This window comes from Octodon degus, unplaced genomic scaffold (genome assembly GCF_000260255.1).
Source record: "Octodon degus isolate 3935 unplaced genomic scaffold, OctDeg1.0 scaffold00315, whole genome shotgun sequence".
Lineage (NCBI taxonomy): Eukaryota > Metazoa > Chordata > Mammalia > Rodentia > Octodontidae > Octodon > Octodon degus.
Window position 1 is genome coordinate 1,015,753 of NW_004524891.1, and position 15,497 is coordinate 1,031,249.

Consider the following 15,497-nt stretch of genomic DNA (forward strand, 5'->3'; position numbering starts at 1 on the left):
CCTCTCTCTCCCCTTTCTCCCCTCTCTCTCCTCTCTCCCCTTTCTCCCCTCTCTCCCCTCTCTCAGCTTTGACTCAGCATACAGCTGACTGAAAGCTGAGAGACCTGCTAAGGAAAGGCGTGTTGAGTGCAGCCAAACCCGGACATCACCGTCTTTTGTGGCCACAGAGTCAAGTCCACAGAAGGGTAGCTCAGGTCAAGGTGCAGAGCCGAGAGGGAGAGACCCAGCAAGCACCAGAAATGAGGGTCTCAGATGCCAGCTTTGAGAAAATTAAGGGTTTTTTTTGTTTTGTTTTGTTTTTTTCAGGAGAATTTTTTTATTTTGCTGATTTCAAAGTTTTCCTTTTCCTGGTAGCTGCAAACATCCCAGTGCAGTTTCCATAGCTTTTGAAGCAGTGTGTGTTTGGTTTTTTTATTTTTTAATTTTATTTTATTGCAAAATAAGTAGCAATAAGACAGTTTCAAAACTGATTAATAGGACAGTTTCAATAATTAATACATTGTACATTGTTATTTTCTTAGTGGTTGAGATTAAGTTTTAGAGGTTTTTATAGGGTACTATGGACAGCACGGGCTAGGAATTTGAGCCTGTGCCAGTAATATGGGGCTTCTGAAATTCTGTGGAGGGGACAAGTGGGCTAGGGACCCTAGTGGCAAACCTGTGGCATACGTGTTGCAGCACCCTCTCTGCGATGGTATCACAAGTTATATGTGAGGTTTTTTTGTTTTTTGTTTTTTGTTTTTTTTTTCTAAACTAAAACCTCAGTATTTGGTTTAATTGCAGTGTTGGCACTTCACGATCAGTAAGTAGGCTCTGGGTTACACTTTGGGTACTTGTTCTCTAAAAGGTTCACCATCACTGTGCTAGGACTTACCTACAGAACTCTTTACTAGGGTTGACAGAACCATGTGTTGGGAGAGGTGTCACATGCCTGTAGCAAGTCTCTCATCCTCTTTATAGGTCCTTGGTTGAGTGGTCATAGGGTGCTGATAACAGTGGGAAGTACAAGAGCTTGGAAGAGGGCCGGGGAGATAGCTCAGTAGAATAAGCTCTTGGCTGGCAAGCGCAGGTTCCTAAGTTCAATCCCTGGTACTGAAAGAAAAAAAAAAAAAAAAGAGCTTGGAGGAGGAGGAAATTGAGTGCCTCAGTCCCATAGCTCATGGCTGTGGAGGCCCTTGCCCCATGTGTGGGGCCCATTGTTGTGGAGGTTCATTCATTTCCTGCAATATGTAAGATGCCATTCTAAGTGCCAGGCATGTGTGGTGCGACAAAGCGGGGACTGGGGGTTGCCTCGGTGGTAGAGCACATGGTTAGCCTAGGAGAGATCCTGAGTCTCATCCCAGGCATGGTTGTAAAATAGTGAGTCCCTGAATTTGTAGAGTTCAGATGCAGAGCCTTTGGGCTTTGTGGGGCTGGAGCTGTGTGTCTTGACTGCAGCTCTGGGAGAGGTAGGGTTTGCGGCTCTTACTAGCTTGACCATTCCATTTGGCATCTGATCTAGTGCTTGGGGAGAGATGCTTCTGCCCCTGCAGCTTCACCCGAGGTCTCTAAAGTTAGGAACAGTGCTGGAGCCTCTATACTAAAAAGGCAGCAAAGTACTTACCAGTGGAACAGAATCCTCAGCAGGGGCCAAAGGGGTGTACATGGAAAATCCCAAGAGCAGCCTACATTAAATGCTTTGTCACCTTGGGGCAGTGATACAGAGTGTGATGTAATCCAGCCTGTGAGTGCAGGGACTCCCAACTTCCCTGGTCAGCACTGGTGGCACACGCAGCTTCCTTCCCTGCAGAGATTCAGGCAGGCCACATCCAAGCACATAGAGGCAACAAACAGCCAGATATGTTGCCCCTTACTCTGTGACTTGGATGTTCACCACCAAATAGAGAGGATAGGTTTAGGGCAAGGTTCCAGTATGGTGAACTTGCGTGCCGGGGTGCTCCCTTGGACAGGGTGCTCCAGCAGCAGTTGAATGTGTAAGTCCCGGTTTAAGGCTGGTTCTGGATTTGAGATGGAGATTTGGCAGCCAGCAGAGGCATAAAGACATTTAGATGTGTAGAATTAGCCCTTTTTTGATAGTCACACTTTCCACCCCCTCATGTCTCCCCAGCCGCCTTCCTGGAACTTAGGCAGCGAGGAGATGCAGAGTAGATGGTGGTCAGCAGTGACTGCCTTTGACCCTACCTGGACCTTGGTTCCCAGGCCCCTCTTCTGAAGATAGAGGGTATCATTCACTGTCATGTTTCCTCGCTCCTTAGCAGAGATTAATGTAAAAAAACAAAAAAAAAAGGCTAAAACCTGCCTTTCCCTAGGAATCCCAAATGTAGGGCTCAGGAAGTGATATACTTACATCAAGTTCCCATGACTTTCTGGAGGCCAGAAGTTCAAAATCAGCATCCCTGGGCTGAAAGCAGCCTCAGCTGGGGCCATTCCCCCACACGCCCTGTTCTCTGGGAGATTTCTTATCTCTTCTCTTGCTCCTTCAGCTGGTGTAGCCAGCCTTCTTTGGCCTGGGGCCATGTCGATTCACTTTTGGTTGCTGTGGTCTTGTGGCCTTTCCTTCTGTGCCTGATGAAGCTTCCTCTGCCTGTCTTTTCTAGGGACACTTGTGGGTGTGGGTGGCCTGTACACAGGTGATTGGAATGACCTTCCATCTCACAATCTCACAATCCTATCTCATTCAGTGTGAATTCTACCAGAAAAACACAAGCAATAAACAGTTAATGAGTAAATTACTTAGTAAATTAAAACAAGATAAATGGTGTAGGAAAGAAGATGGCCAAGTGACAGGAGCAGATGGCAGTTGCAAACAAGTTGGCCAGGAAGGTATGATCTGAGTGAAGGAGGCTAGAAGGGAACCAAGTGCATACCTAGAGGAAGACCTCTCCAGGCTGAGGAAAGCAGCCACGGAGTCAGGAACAGGGAAAGAGAAGTGGGAAACGCAGTCAGAGGGGAACTGCAGCCTCCAGGCCATTGCAAGGACCGTGGGTGAAATGAGAAACAACCCGCATGTGCCCACCTTGATCTTTGCTAGAAGAAGGGACACTTGCTCTTTTTGATGAAGAGGGAAGGAAAAAGATATGGAACAGATGGCTAGTTTTGTAGATTTGTTGGGGGAGAGATCTCTGATATCACTTAGCAAATGTTTATTCAGCACCTACTGTGCCAGGCACAATTCTAAGTGATAGGGAATATTGGCAGTAAAGAAAACAGGTGGCTTTCTATTCTTGTAGGCCGTACAATCTCTTTAAAATAAGAAAGTGCACATGGGGAAGAATAAGCAGTGAAGAAGATGATATTACATAGTGTTAAATGCTTATGAAGAACATAGAGGGGCTGGCGAGATAGCTCAGTACAAGAAGCGTTTGCTTGGCAAATGCAGGGTCCTGAGTTCAATCCCCAGCACCACAGAAAGAAAGAAAGAAAGAAAGAAAGAAAGAAAGAAAGAAAGAAAGAAAGAAAGAGAAAGAAAGAAAATAAATAGAACAGCTGGGCACAGTGGCACACACCAATAGTCCCGGCACTGTAGGAGGCTGAGGCAGCAGGATCACAAGTTTAAGCCCAGCCTATACATCTTAGCAACTATGTCAAAATAAGAAATGCACAAAGACCTGTGGATATGGCTTAGAGTAAAGGCCCTGGGTTTATTTTCCAGACTACACACAAAATAAGTAAATAAAATAAAGTGATATATCAAAAAAATAAGAAGACATAGTAAAAGGGACTAAGGATATAGCTCAGTGGCACAGCACCTGCTTGGCAAATGTGAGGTCCTGAGTTCAAATCCCAGTATCCCCTACCTCCCAAAAAAAATTAGGTAAAAGCTGACATAATAAAGCATAACTCAAGGGGGAAGTCTGCTTAGATGAAGGAGTCAGAGAAGACCTCTCTGACGAGGTGACATCTGAATGGAGGTATGCATGCAGTGAGCTAGCTCTCGGAATGGTCCCAGGATACACAGAAATAAGTTTAGTGCATCCTGGAGTGGACAGAAGACTGGAGTGGTGTCCTATGGCAGGTGAGTCAGGAGGGCCTGAGATGAGGGAGAGACGGAGCATTGGGCCTGCTGGACTGAAGTTGGGCTTTCTTTAGAGCCCGTGTGGAGGCTCCAGTCAGAGGAATAGTGTAACGTGGGAGATCACCTCTCCAGAGCAGGGGGGTAGAAATAGGTAAATGGGTAAATTTTTAGTATGTTTAGAGATTGTATTAATGAGACTGATGAATTGGGTCAGTCAAAAATGACCACCTGAACAGTGAGACAGAGATTTGTTTGTAGGTATTTCTCTTTGTAAAATACTAGGATCTACGTAAATGGGACCAAAAAGAAAAACAAAGACTGACTCCTAGGTTTAGGCCTGATCAGCTGCACTAGCCTGGCCCTTGCCTTCCTCACACTCACAGCCGGAGCCCTGCACTAGTCCCACGGCCTGTGTGCAGTTGGCATTCCCACCTCTTGGGTTTGTCATTCTCCTGAGTGAGAGCTTGAGCTTGCCTGCTTGTGTATGCCCACACTTGAGCTGAAGCTGTCCAGTCACTTTTCCTGCTTGGGCTTGGGCTACTTAGCATGACTGCCTTGGAGACACACAAATGCATGCCTTGACCCCACTGTGGCCTCATGCTCCCCAGCCTCTGTGGACTGCTCCTCTGCAGTAACCTGTTATTCTTGTCCCTGTTGACTCGTTCTTTTTTTCTTTTTTCTTTTTTCTTTTTGTACCAGAAATCAAACATGATTTCACACTTGCCAGCAGGCCCTGCACTGTTGAGCTATATCCCCAGGACCCCTGGTTGACTTGTCATGGGGTTGTCATAGGCTTCACTATTCACAAGTCCCTGCAGCACACACCCACATCCCTCAACCCCCAGCCTGTCTCCCTGCATCTCCTCAGGTCCTCCCGCCTGCTGAGCTCACCTGTCACGGTAGCTGTCTTCACTTCCTCCACACTTTCCCTGGAGAAAAGGCGTCCTCTGCCTTGTGTGCTGTTCCCTCATCCTATGCATCTGTCTCCTCCCTTCCCTAGAGCTTCTTTCCTCTGTCACAACTCTCTCATACGTCCCTCCCTCTTCTCTGTTTGTCTCCTTCCTATCCCCAAATGCAGACATGCTAAGTTCTTTCCCAACCCACTTCACATTCCAGTTTCCATTCCATTTCTGTCCTTTCTGTCACTACCAGCTCTCTTCAGAAAATTGTAACATCTTTCTCCTGAACATTCTCTTATTCCTCCCCGCCTCAACTCCTGCAATCTGCTTCTAGCCTCTCTCTAGTCTCTCATTGTGTGTTTCCCTAAGGGGCCAACTACTTTCGTGTATTCCCAAAAGCAATGTGATAAATAAGAAGTGGATATAAATAGTGCTGGTGCATGAGGTCATTGCAAGGAATAAATAAGCTAATGCACGTGGAGCACTTAGCCTGGTGCCTGGAACACAGGAAGAGCTCAGGAGCTGACATTACTGTTATCACTGTTGTTATCGTGTGTTTATTATATGTGTCATAACTGCCTTTGTATGAGGCTGCCTCACAGACTGTCTAAAAAGGCAGGCCCTCAGTTCTTTGCCATCACATTCCTAATGACTAGTTTAATACCTGGAATAAGCTGGGGCTTGGCACATGTTAGAGATGAGCAGTGGGCTCTGGGGACCCCTGGAGCCAGGCCCTTGGCTCTGGGCTGTGTGACAGCCTCTGTACACGGTGTGGTCATCATCCAGGCTTTCATACCTACGTCACACAGCAGCTTCTCAGCTCACCCTTCTCTCCTGCACCTCCCAACGCTGCCTACCTCCTCCCCTCCTCCACACTGGGTACCGCTCGCTGTCAGCAGTCAGTGGGAGTCTGTCAGCCAGAGCTCCAGAACTACCCCCTTGAGGGCTTCTGGCTCAGCCTGTCTTCTCCTCCTTCAGCACAGGCCTCTCTGCCTGTCATGCACATGGCTCCAGCCTGTCTGGACATAGCTGTGGTCATAGTCCCTGAGCAGGCAGAGGGGCAGTAGCCAGCCACATTTCAGACCTAAGCAGGGACAGGGGGAAGGGTAGCTGTGAACAGTGGAGACACTGATGGAAGCCTGACCCTTTGGAGCAGGGAGATGAGGTGTCTGTGAGAAGCCACAGAAAGGCAGCCCCCAGACCTCCACAGGTAAGTGGGAATTTGGCCCCCTGGCCCTGCATGATCCACATTGTGGAGGTTCTTATCCCAAGCTGTTTCTCCGTCTTGCAGGCCACAGTGTAAGGGGTGCTCACAGTCTGGCAGGACACTAGGCAGCAACACTAATATGTGATAAGTGCCGTGAGCTGTGGTCACCCAGCCCACCCAGGAGGGCTTGATCAGTCCAGTTTGGCTCAGGGTGAGAGGTATTGGGTTGCGGGATTCAGGTCTTGTGAAATATGCAGAAGTGGCCGGGGAGATGACTTAGTGGAATAAGCGCTTCCCTGGCAAGCTCAAGGGCCTGAGTTCAATCCCTGGTTCTGCCAAAAAAAAAAAAAAGTGCAAAAGTCTGGCATCTGACTAAGATGGGGAAGGGAACTGCAGGCTGTGGCAGCAGTGGTGAGAAGACAGAGGTGTTAAGAGTCCAGCAGATTCAAGAAACTGCAAGTAGCAGGATAACCCAGAGCATGGGGAAACAGGGAAGACAAGTATCTAGCTGTGGAGGTAGACAGGAGCCAGGTGACAGAGCAGCATAAGCTAGATGAAAGAGCTTCACCTCGCCTTCTGAGGAGCAGCTGGCAGCTGGGAAAACCATATCAAGGGCTGGAGAGATGGCTCAGTGGTCTAAAGCACCTACTTGGAACAAGCTTAGCAAAGCATCAGGGACCGCGGTTCGATCCTCCAGCACCACATGCCAGCCAGCCCTGCCCCCTGGTGGGCTGAGCTGGCCACACACACACACACCACACACACACACACTCTCTCTCTCTCTTTCTCTCTCTCTCTCTCTCTCTCTAATAAATAAATAAAAAAAAAAAACCATATCAAACTAACTCGAGAGAAAAGAAAATATCAGGTACATACCTTTCATCTCAGCTTCTTGGGAGGCTGAGATGGAGGCCAGCAAGTTCAAGACCATCCTGGATCCTGTCTCAAAAAGAAAATCAAAAAGGGCTGGAGATGTGGACATGTGGCTTAGTACTCCCTGGGTTTAACCCACAATACCACCAAAAATAAAAAAGAAGCATATGTGTTTATGTAACTAAGCTCAAGAGCTGGCCTCTCGGGGCCCCTGAATGTACTTCTATGCTGATATTTTCCTGGGTGTAACATGGCTTTGCTTTCCTCTGGGTCAGACTGTCCTTGCAGGTGTCTTTGTCCATGTAGCCACAGGAGAGAGTCCTGCTGCTCTGAGCTTAGAGTTGGCAAGCTTTTTTCCTAAAAGGCCAGACAGTAAGACATTTTCACTTTTGTGGGCCATACAGTCTCTGTCAACTATTGTTCTAGCACAAAAACAGCCATACACCTTGTAGAAATGAGTGAGTATATTTATGTGCCAATAAAACTTTATTTGTAGGAACAGGCAGCTGGCTTAAAGGCTGTAGTTTGCCCACCCCTTGTTCTAGGCATATTTGTTCTTTATAGACTGCTTTATTAGAGAAAAAGAGGGACTCCTACATCCCCCCTCCATGGGTAAACTTGGACTCTCAGGGAGGACCTTGATGTGTCCTATTTATGTCTTACACCATTTACTGGGGAGTGGAGCCTGCTGATTGGTCAGTCTGGTACCCCCTCCCAGTAGTGAGGCACAGGGTGATCGGCTCAGCCAAAACCTCTGGAATTTAAAAGGATGCCATTACAGTTGAAAGGAGGAGAAATGCAGATGTTCACTGCAAGGTACCAGCAGGAAAGAGTGTGAACAGAGTGCCTGAAGTTCCCCGTGATGGTGCAGCTTGAAATTGGTCCTGACACAGCCTCGGTGTACCAGGATAGCCCTGCAGCGCTGCCACACGCTGGCCAGCCTTCCCCTCTACACAGCATCTGCACCTCCACTGCTTTATCACATCCATCAGAGTTGACTGCCCACCCTTTCTTCCCTGCACACTGCTCCACCTGCCTGGGTGGGGCTGAGGGCAGAGCCCCTGGGGACAGGGGCTAGTGGGAGTGTCTCTGTCCTTGGCAGTCACTGCTGCCCCCGCCTAGCCTCAGCAGTCTTTCCTCACCTTCCTGGGTTGATTGCTCTAGTTCTTCTTGCTTTCGGCCTTTGTCTGTTCTACCTTGTTGTGTGAATACCGTCCCCAGGATTCCCACCAGGCTCTCTTTGTCTCTACTTTGTCTTTCAAGGCCAAGCTTACTTTTTTTTTTTTGCAGAACCCGTGATTGAACTCAGGCCCTTGCACTTGCCAGGCAAGCACTTATTCTACCGAGCTATCTCCCCGGCCCCTCAAGCTTACTTTTATCATCAGCTCCTTCAAGAAATCTTTCTTGTATGCCCAAGTTGGTCTATGATCTTTATACCTTTTGCTACTCAAAAATAGTCTGCCCCAAAATATATACACACTTACAGAAAAGAAAAACTTGTTTAGATATTTAATACTAAAGTGATTGAGATATCACGAGATTAATACAAGTTACCTTTAGCCTCTGCAGTTACAAGAAGTGGCCAAAGTGGTGCCCATTGCTTCCAGATCCTAAGCCAGATAGGATTCTAGAAAACCTGTGTCCCTCTACTTTGCCCTCCCTGTCACTTCACAGAGCAGATCCTGGGAAAGTGGATCTATAGGGTTCGGCTTTCACCCCACGGGATAAGTCTCATTTTGGAGGGCCAAGGCCATGGCCAAATCTAACAGGCTGATGTGCTGTGTGGTCTCTGGTCTAAGTTTCCACTGCTGGGCTCTGCCTCCCCTTTGCCTCTTGGGCAGGTTGCACTCCTCGCATTTGCTGGGAGAAAAGGCTAGAGGACTGGCAATCCATCCAGACACGCCTATATTGAGCTGGAATTGTCTAATGGCCTAATCCATCAAATCCCAGCTCCACACCCAGAGGCATCTTTCTCAATTGGAAGTATGAGAACTAGGAGGAAGCCCTGTTTCAGATCTGCTGATGCCCACATACAACCGTCACTTTATATAAGACCCAGTCAGCTTTCCTGCTCGTCTCTTGGCTTAAACTTGATATTCTGGGATTAGAAGATGGTTTAGGTTGATGAGCTAGTTTTGGGGTCATTTACCATCTTCACTGCACCTCAGCCACACTGTTGAGTGTTACATGAGCTAAGAATCCCCTAGGAGGGTACCAGGTTGCCCTTACTACCAGGTCAAGCTGAGCCCCTGTGCCTAGTTATAGTCTGGTCTTAGTTTACAGTTCTGAGCATAGGACAGCCATGACTACTCCAAAAGAGTGAGAGACCTAGCCCACCCTCAGCCTGGGCTTTCCTAAGGGCCCAAGTCCCCAGAATACTAGTCTGTAGGATCTAAAAGGAAAGACTGGCATTTCCCAGTGCAACTTCCGCCTTCTTCCCCTGGGACTTCTCACGCACTATTACACACCCTGCTGAAACCTGATCCTCAGGCTGCCTCTCCTTATAGAACTCTGGCAGGCTGAGGCCTGACTGCCAGAGCCTGCCTCACCCTGCCCTGCTACCCCCTAGTCAGGACAAGAAGGTCAGGCATCACACACCTCACTAGGCTGCTAGTCTGACCAGTCGTTTCTCACCTTAAGGGCCACTACATTGGTCAGGTGAGAGAAAGCTGACACGTTAGGCAGAAGGCCCTAGAGTCTGTGCCTGGTGTAGTGTGAGGCTCAGCCCAGGCCACCTGCAGAATCTCACACACACGCACACACACACACACACACACACACACACGCACGCACAGGAACACACACCACCTTTACTACCACCCGCCCCCATATTTCCTGTTGTTTATGGCCCTGGTTCAGCTTCCAGTGTCTTTGCAGGCACTCAGGGTATGAACAAAATATAGGAAGAACACTAGAATAAGACCAGTCTACCTGGAGGAGCCAGGAGAGGCTTTCCAGTGGAAGTAACATTTAAACTTAACAGAGTGAAGCTTTCCAGGTAACTGGAGAGGAAAGAGGACTAGGGAAGAAAGCAGGACTTATTCCAAGGCAGAGAAATTGCATGGGAAATGTATGAAGACTAACATGTTCAGTAAGTTACAGTGTATAACTAGAAGACCAGTGTTCTCATGGGAGTAAAATCCATGTTGTATAGATTGAGGAGTGAGATGAGGGAGACAGAATTTCTACTGCTCTTTCTAGAAATTTTATCATGAAGGGATAGAGAGGTTAGTAACTAAAGGGAGTCTGTGGTGAGGTAAGTTGGTTTGTTTTGCTCTCACATGGGAAAGATCTAAGTTTGTATGCTTAGAAGAAAGGAGCAGGAGAGGGGCCTGTAGCATGCTTTGGGAGCATAAGGACAGGGGAGGAAGTGAAACATAAGAGCAGGTAAAGGGGCCAATAGATTTGTGAGTAAGGAAACAAGAATGTGAGGGAGTTCTCTGAAGTGAGAGAATAGGTATACCTGCTTAAAGAGAGTAGGAAGAGGAGAGAGAGATTATAAAGAGCAGAAAATATTAGAAATAGCTGCTGAGCAAAGGTGAGGGCCCAGCTAAGGTTCAAGTCCACAAATTGGAGGTAACAGTTGTCCATGTGCATGTGTTCTTGAGACACCTCAAGTATAAAAGGTACGATAGTGTAGATTAGATTAATCTCTGGTTGGGCTTTGTCTATTGAGTGGGACAAAAAGACAAGGAATCATAGTGTCCTGCAGGAGGGAGACAGGAGGTGGCTGAGGTCTAGACAGGATAAGTAAAAAATCAGAGATGTGTGTAGAAGCCATGGGGACTTAGGAGAGGTAAAAGCAAAGGGGGGAGAGGGAAAAGGGGGAGAGAGAGAGAGAGAGAGAGAGAGAGAGAGAGAGAGAGAGAGAGAGAGATTGATTGATTGATTGATTGATTGGGAGGTTGTATGCAGAAATAATTGGAGATTGCTGTTTTTAAGGTGATGGAAAGCTCCAGAATGTGGCAATGGAGTTGAGTAGTAGCTGATGTGGAGTGGAAAAGAGAGTGGCTGAAGTCAAATTACCTGAGGCCAGTTTTAAAATGTTGAAATTTCTGAAAATAATGAGCAAAAGTTGGGTTTGCATGGGAGATAAGACAGATGCTGAAATCTTTAATGAGCACTGCAAAGTTAGTAGATGATTTATTGAAAGCCTGGTGAAGGTAGCTGAGAAGACAATGCTGGATGCTGGTGTGGAGTGGTGAGGGGACAGCAGTGTTGGGTTATGTGCTGGCTGTGATCTCTGCAGCCCCTTCTGCCTGTGCTGTCCTACCTACCTGCGGGAGTCCTGATGTAACAAGGAGGGTTGAGTGTGCCAGGCCCTTGTTCTCACCTTGAAGGCCCCCTTGGAAGGGAAGGAGAAAATGGATAGTGCTCAGCACAAAGTGAACTGAGCAAACAGTGAGAAACTTTCTTAAATCCCTGTACCTGTAATCAATGGTATAAGGGGGGGGAAAACTAGGTGAGAAAAAAGTACAAACAGGAAATCACCTACAAGGAGAAGGGCCACAGAATAGTCCAAAAACAGAGCTATTTAGTAGTCACATGGGAATAGATGAAATTAGATCTAATCTTTATACTGACCAGATTCAAGTGTAAAAGAGAAACGTACAAATACTTAAAAAGGTGTAGTTAAATTCTCTGCAACCTGAGACTGAGGAAAATTTTCTTAACTAGGACCTGAAATCTAGAAGCAATAAAGGAAAAAAAGGATAAATTTGACTACATTTTAAAGATTCCTCATTTTATTTGCACATGTATATTGTCAACTCCTGTTTCAGGAGTCCCGAGCTCGCCTTACTCACCCAGCACCTGAAACCCACACAGGAGAATGAGCCCTAGATAAACAATGCACAGGACTTGAGTACTTGCTGCATATCATAACAGAATTCATTTAACAGAAATGGGACTAGGGACCAGTGCCCACGAGATACCCCTGACCTTCTATAAACATTGACACCCAGGTCCCTGGAGCCTAGGAAAGTGTGCAAATAAGAGGGTACCACACTGTGTGCCCGTAAGGCCACACACACTGGCAACCGTACCCATGAAGTCCTGAGGGTCTGCCCCCACTGGAGCCTACCAAGTGCCAGGAGCAGAAGTGAGGCAGTCACCCTATGCCAGAGGATTCACATGAGACAACAATGATGCTCCTGCCCACAGGAGTTCTCCACATGGCAATCTCCTGGATAACGCTGATGAAGGTGCTGAGTCAGCTGATTCTCTTGAGCGGATAACTCCATAAATGTTGCACCCCAGGACTCTGCCAGTTTCTTCCCTTGAACTGCCTGTACCTCTCTGAACAAAGATCTGCCTTGTTCCCCACTAGCACCACCAGCAACCAGGTCTTCCATGGTCTTGGTGTAGCTTCTGGTACAGACTCTCAACGATAAGGAAGCTGTGCAGAGAGGTGACAGAATACACAAGCCCATAACCATAGACCCCAATGATGAAAGAATAGAGCAGTATTGTACTCATCCTGCCCTGCTGTGTCCCCCTGGTGTAGGTGAAACTCATCTTTGCCAAGAGTCCCTATCTTGCTGTAGGTGTTCTTCACTGTGGATAGTAGCTTTCCAAGAACTCGCCTTCCACAAACTGACGTGCCAAAAGTGTCTTCCCTGTAAGAGGAAGTGGTTCACAGCTGCATTCCACTCACCCACTCACATCAGCTGGCCTTTTGGCCCAGGACCAACAGGCACGCTAAGTCAGCAGCAAGGGGCCAACAGCGTAGTACCTGAGGATCACCGCCTTCCTATAGTGGAGCAGCGGCATGGCTAATAACAGCATACTACATTTTTTTAAAAAAAATCTATTGCAAAAAAATAAAGCAAGAGATACCACAAGCCAAGTATATAAACAAACAAGCTAGATGAAATATTTTAATTGTATCTCAGAAGGCTTATATATTTATAATAATATATAAAAAGCTTCGAAAAAGGAAGGACTAACCAGGTGCGATGGTGCACACCTGTAATCTCAGCACTCTAGAGGCTGAGGCAGGAGGATTGCTGTGAATTTGAGGCTAGCCTGAACTACATAGAAAGACCCTCTCTCCAAAAATAAATAAAAATGAAAGACTAATATCCTATAGAAAAACCAAAAGCAAGCAACAGATTTGAACAGAGTTCACAGAATGCTTCCATATATGAAACATTCATCCATTTAACCTGTAATTTTTAAAATGCAAGCCAGCCACAGTAACAGGTACCTATAGTTCCAAGCTACTCAGGAGGCCGAATCACTTGAACCCATGAGTTCATGACCGCCATGGACAAAATAGCAACACACTATCTCAAAACAACAAAAAGAAGTGCAAAGTAAAATGACAGTGAGAATTGAAGGGCGTGGGAAGGTTGGTGAGGCTATTTGAGCAGTAACATTTGTATACATGTCTGGTGGTATTACAGAATGCTATAGTCCCTGTAGCGGGGAATTTGACAACTGGAACAAAATTGCATATAGACATTTTCCTGTTGATCCAACCAACCCACTTGTAGGACTCTCTTCCAAAGATACATTGGCAAATAGAAAGGACACATGTGTGAAATTATTTATGGTAACTATTACTGATGGGACCTATTTTACAAAACATTGGAAACAACCCAGGGACTGATTCAGTATAGTACGGTGTGTAACCATCATAGAGTGTTAAGTACATAAATATTGTGCAGTAATCACCCAGATAAATACTTTGTGGAAAAAAAACCAATAGGCAAGCCAATATGTACAGTATGTTACCTTTCAATAAATAAAGGAGGAAATAAAAATATATACATACATATATATGTATTATTTGCCTATATCAAAAAGTATAAAATACTAATAAAATGAATACTATATGATAACAGAAGTAGCAGAGGATGGATACAGAGATGGGAGCAAGATTTATCTGAATATAATCTTTTTTTATTTAACTTGGGAGCTGGATAAATCTTTATAATATTATAAAACAAAATTACACTAAAATGAAGGGAAAGACCTAACAGAAAGAATTAGACAGGTGTGATGGCACACACCTATAATGTCACCAATCAAGAGACTAAGGCAGGAGGATTGTCATAATTTCAAGACCAGCCTGAGCTCCATAGAGAGTTCAAGGCCAGCCTGACCTATGGGATCCTGTCTCAAAAAAAAAAAAAAAAGTAACATGGAACAAATGAACCTAACTATGTATTATTGATGAATTAAACTCAGCAAAATTATTTTAATGTGAAAGGAAGGTTATTTACACTTCTGATGAGGTGTGAAGGACCTAAGGCAAAAAGAACTGCAGAGAAACTCTTAAAATTTTTTTAGAGTAAGATTTATTTATTTTTATTTTAAATAAAAAATAAAATAAAATTTCAAAATAATAGGGTAACAGTGGTTTCATTCATTGTGCATTGTTATTTTTAAATCAGTTACTCAAGAATACAAGATATCAGCATTTAATTGCTCAAACAATCAATATTAGCATAACCTTTCTTTTCAATAAACTAAGAGAAATTAGGACTATATCTTAAATATATATGTGTATATATATCTATATCTGTGTATCCATCTTGCTATTCTTTCTCCTTTTCTCCATTCCTCCATCTAAATTGTTTTTAATAAAGATGATGTTGGTAATAATGCTGGTATTGTTTTCTGATAGTATCACATGTATTGTCTAAATGTATATGTATGTCAGCTGAAGAGATGGAAATATAAAATCAGAATAAATAAAGATGAATTTTATGGTATATGAATTAATTCAGTAAAGCTGACCAGCTAGGCATGGTGGCACATACCTGTAATCCCAGCACTTGGGAGACTGAGGCAGGAAGATCATAGCAAGTTCAAGACCAGCCTGGGCTACAAAAAGGGCTCAAAGCCAGCTTGAGCTACATAACAATACCCTGTCTCAAAAAGACAAATAAATTAAAAGAAATAAAACCGTCCAAAAGGAAAAAAGTATGAACAAATCTTGTAAGCTTAAATTTGAATTGAAAATACTATTGTGAATGCATATTGTTTTGGGCCTTTAAAAAGTTTCTTCCTAGTTTCATCCAAGTGCAGAGGCCTGCAAACACTGAATACACACAGCAGTGTGAGCCCCCTTAGCCACACGGGTGCAGGCCTCTCAGGAACATTTCTCCCTCCTTGGGAAAGTGACTGAAGCCAGGTGGGGGAGCAAAATGTATCAGAAAAGCCCAGAACATGTTTTCACACAAGAAAGCTAGAACATTACCAGATTACTAGGGTGTGTGCCCAAAGGGTTAGGAGCCAAGTTAGAAAGGCTCCACTGACCACTTATAGGATACTTTAAGCATCAAAAAGAATAATAGTGAAGATGCATCTACCATATATCAACTATGTTAATATGTATAAATCTTAGCTGGGTATGATGGTACTTACCTGTAATCTCAGCACTTGGTAGGCTGAGATAAGAAGACTGCCATGAGTTTGAGACCATACTAGGGTACATAGTAAGTTCAATGCCAGCCTGCACAGCATAGTAAAACCCTGACTCAAAAAAAAAAAA

The 15,497-nt window shown here is 45.3% G+C and overlaps 1 protein-coding gene and 1 pseudogene across 2 annotated transcripts in view; one reads left to right on the forward strand and one right to left on the reverse strand.

Annotated features, from left to right (window-relative positions):
- Positions 1–15,497, forward strand: part of St3gal3 (ST3 beta-galactoside alpha-2,3-sialyltransferase 3) — a 252,926-nt gene that overhangs the window by 204,564 nt on the left and 32,865 nt on the right. The gene's annotated exons all lie outside the window — the stretch shown is intronic.
- LOC105741166 lies at positions 12,124–12,766 on the reverse strand (annotated as a pseudogene).